Raw genomic sequence first — 4,682 nt, forward strand, 5'->3', positions numbered from 1 at the left:
CTGATGCATACCCAGATGGGCCCCAAGGGCTGCACGATCATGATACCGGCACCAGTCCATCTGCCGTGAACCGGGCAGCTTCCCGACTCCGCAGCCCGCTTCCCTTAATGCGGAGGTGCTTCCCTCGCGGCCAGGCTGCCGCGAAAAAATGAATGCTCCCTGTTGCCCAACGTGTATATATATATATATATATATATATATATAATCACAGGAAAGGGATCCGACAGAAGCTTTAATGAAGAGGACAAGGAAAGGAGCTTATAAATAGCAGGCCGGCCACTTACATGCTGTTTCACTGGTACTTAGTCACTTGTAAAATATCAAGATTCCTTGTATGGAATGCCACTCTAAGCTGTAGTAAGACTGCAGTGGTATTGACTGCATTCGTTCATGCTCTTACTCAAGTAGAGGTCTTTTTTAAACGCTAATTATAATGTGCATCAAATAGCAGGAAAAAGCCATTTTCAAGAAGAGTTGAGAAACCACAACTGAAGCCTTTCCTCTAATATAGCAAACACAAGGAGATGATGGATGGAGCGCTGAAACTTTTCAGTCACAGATCTGTGTTGGGAACAGTCCTGCCTGAACTGTCAAGCCAGGTCTTTCCTGAACTTGAAACCAGCATCTAGGGACTGGTTTCTGGGTAACACTCTTCATCAGCCAGGCTAGCTTTAATCCAGTAGCAAAGTGAGCAAGGGACCCATGTCTAGGCATACCCTGCCAACTAAGGGCAAGCAAAGCAAACACAAGGAGATGATGGACGGATTGCTGAAACTTTTCAGACACTAACCCCCAGTTTCCTATAATATGGCATGACTCGGCCTCTGGTTTATGAAGAAGCTCATTTTAATAAAGGTATTTTATAAAGTGCCTCATAATGTGCCACACTCTTAGATGTGATGAGATTTTTGCAGGCTTTCTCCCAAATGCAGCCACGTTTTAGAAATCCAGAACACCTCTTGGAGGTGCAGACTTGTCCAACCTTCCAATTCATATCTGGAAATCATGCAGACTGTAACCCACAAACCTATGTGTTACTTGAGGATGGTGTGTTTAGGGCAAAGTTCAGTCCTGTGAACCCTGAGGACTATATTTTAGTGAGTTATGAAGCCTATTTCCCCTGGGATGAACATATGGAAGAAATTCACACTATATATTTGAAAGGCTTTTTTGCACCTTAATTCACTAATCTAGCGCATGTTATGATTAGATGTTACTGTAAAAAAGTTTGGTTGTAAAACTATTAAGCAGTGTATTAAAAATAATTGCAACATATGTATGTATTTTTATTTTTGTATAGCGCGTAAGTCACCAATAGGTCTCATAGCGCTGACAGTGTGATACAGGAGGGACATACTTGATAGTGTTCAAATGGCATTCATTAAATTAAACCATTTAGTGATTAAATCAATCTTTGGTAACCAACCCATATCCTTCCGATTCGTAGACCCTAGCTAACCCTCATTCACACCAGTTAGTGGCCCCTAACCTGCATACCATTACTAGAATTCTGTTACTCGGCCAGCTACAGTGCTTTAAGAAGGCAAGTCTGTCTTATGGCATGCCCAAGCTAAGAAATATGCTGGTATCGCCTGGTTCAGAGAGCCCGTGGCCTTCACTGAAGATGTTCGCAGTACGCAGCTTGAATTAAGTTCCAATTGGGAAGTTGCAGATGTCTTTCCAAAGATCTGTCCGACTTAAATATCCATTTCTGATTATTATGGAAAGGTGAAACCTCATTAAAAACAATGTAAAAGATAACCTACAAATTCCTTTGCACATTTACCAAATTATACTGCATCTTATAAATCATATTATACAGATACCTTATCAACCTACAATAAAGCAAAATTAAGGCGTGTTATGTTTAAACAAAGCTTGTATTTATAAATGAAAAATATGCACTAAAATGCATGAATGTATGAACTGCAGATGGGGCACATATGGGTGTGGAATTTAATAAAACATCTTCTTGTCCATGGGGCAGGTTGCTTCATAAATCTACTTGTCCTGTAACAAAATCCACTTGCCCCCTTTGGTACCATCTAGTGCAGCGACAAATTATGGCAGCAATCTCATTATATAGGAGCTCTGATATAGCCTCTCTGATTTTGCCAGGGCTCATACAATAGTAGTGTTTGAATACTTGCAATCCCCTTATGTTGCCACGTTTCTGCAGAGCTACAAACTGTGGCTGAAGTTAGTGGTAAGCAATAGTTCCAGGGTTAGAATGCACCTTTGAGTCTGTGCAAACCTACTAACTTGCATGTTTTAAGGTTTTTCAACAACTTTTCTCTAATCTTTACCCATACTGAGAAATGTTGTAAATTTATTTGTGACTATGGCAGACTAAAATGCAGTTCAGATATTTTCTAGTAGTACTGTTTCTTGTCCTACGTCTGTTAATTCTTGGGAATTCACAAAAGCTGTATAGCAACACTCAATGCAAGGACATATACCATGGATACACTTTTGAGACTTTTGTTAATAACTGGGCCACTAATTTGGTCTGGTGTTGACCATTTGTGTTTTTTAAAATTCTATCTCTGTATCGGCTGGCGTAACTGAGTGACTGCATTCTGCTCTTTCAGAAGGAGAATATCTGCACACAGTTTTTTTTCAGTGCTAGTACCTACTGTGGCAGTGTGCTTTTTGAGACCAAAAAACTATTTTTACTTTTGCCAATGCTTGTCATAATGGAGAGGGTCTGGCGGCTCCGACACCAATAAAGTTTTACAAACCCATGCCAAAAGTCTCACATTGACCAAACTAAAAAGCTGACCACCAATTTCAGACCTACCGGCTTTGCCAATGCTTGTTATTGTTTCCCATAATCTTATTGGAACTGGTTACACTGATTTTACATTATGAATATTTTTGGCAAATACTAGCATGCATCAACACGTTACTAAATGATGCTGCAGAGAAATGGCACCTGAAAGTTTACAGTAGTTTAGCAAAATGTTTTTTTCCTGCTTTAATTTTTTAGGGACATTTTATTTTGAAAGCCAAGAATCCTCAATCTTGCTTTCAAGCTTCTGCAAATATTTGCATCAAATCGTAGCATTATACATAGGCTCATATTGAAAACGTGTGTACACATTTTTATACTAAAACCTCTCAGTATTGCAGTTGGACCGTACGACGTTTACTTGGAACGGTCACACTAATAATAAAGGCTTTCAATTAATGAACCATAAATACAAGTTTGTACAGCATTAACATATGGGCATAAATATTACCTTAACTGCAGACAGTGCCCTTCACTGATCCATAATGTGGTACTGCAAAGTGGCAGCCAAAGGGTTTGTGCTTCAGGGGGTTGGGCCTACTTCTCCCAAGGACAAAATGCACATGAAAACTTGCTGCGTTGACCCTAAACAATATGTCCTGGGCGTAGGGCTACAGGAATTCCACATCCCTGCATAAGCAAACGATGGAATGCATACGTCAGTGGGTTGGTAATTGGCTAAAAGATTGTGTTGAGACACTTTAACTTTAAGAGGACAGAAAGGCATTGCATTTGCCATACGTTCAGTATACTTCAATATGGGAACTTAAAGATATTCTAAGATTTGTCCCCAAAAATTGGCTTACCGAACACTTGAGTGGGGGTAGTTTAGTTTTCTAGTGCCGTATTTTATTGCAGTTTTCAAACACAACTGAAATGTGACGTTGTTTTTAGAACACTCTGATCATTTATATAATTTGTTTAGCTTGAAACTGTGTAACTAATGCTTCTTATTCCCAGCCATGCAAGAGAACACATTTTGAATGTGGCACAAATTGTTTTTTCAAACTAGACAATACAGACTCTGAAGAAACTCCGTCTTAGGATGTGAGGTAATCAAACATGGTTATACGTTCTCAATTTCAATTTTAAATGTGGCCCAGTATATTCTCCTGGACTGCCAGTCAAGCCCAGGTTTGAAATTTGCAGCTTGGGTGTGAGAGAGAGACTTGACACATCTGTCATGATCCTGGAGATGGCCTATTGGATAATCATCTCATCCTGCCAGATACTATTGAGAATTACGAGAACACCTTTGCCCAAATGATGTGCTCACAAGTGTATGCTATAAAATACTTATGTCTTGTTCCTGTGCATGATGTGTGAAGAATCATAATTGTATTTTATTGTAATTGCTTTTATATAGCGCTTACTACCCCTGATGAGGTGCCGAAGCGCTTTTTCGGCGAGTAGCACGCTACTCCGGGACTCATAGAGTATTAGTATAGTGAAACATGCAAGTACATTTTAAGTGGTGGATAGGTTGGTCAGTTATTTGGAATGATAGCAGAAGGATAACATTGTGAGAAGTAGAAAGACATTAATGCATGTTAAATTACAAAAATAGGCAACATGATTGATAGCTATCTGTTCTGCAGTTTGAGGAGTCGATTCACTGTTTCCTTCCTCTCTCATCCTAGTTGATTTTATTTGCACCAAAATCTTGCAAAAATGAGGAGTCTACAAAATAGTGCACATGCTTGCCTGCTCATCGTGTTTATTTGGTTTTCCTAGTTTGCGTCTGTCTTGCCTGTGGTCAGCACCACACTCTTTATTTTGTCCTTGTTCTGCAAAGAGTCTGTTAGGGCACCACTGTTGTAACCTTGTCTCAGACAGTCTGCCATTTAAGCTTCTGGAATGTTATGCAATACTTTTCAGCCTTTTTACCCAA

This window comes from Lissotriton helveticus, chromosome 10 (assembly GCF_964261635.1).
Source record: "Lissotriton helveticus chromosome 10, aLisHel1.1, whole genome shotgun sequence".
NCBI lineage: Eukaryota > Metazoa > Chordata > Amphibia > Caudata > Salamandridae > Lissotriton > Lissotriton helveticus.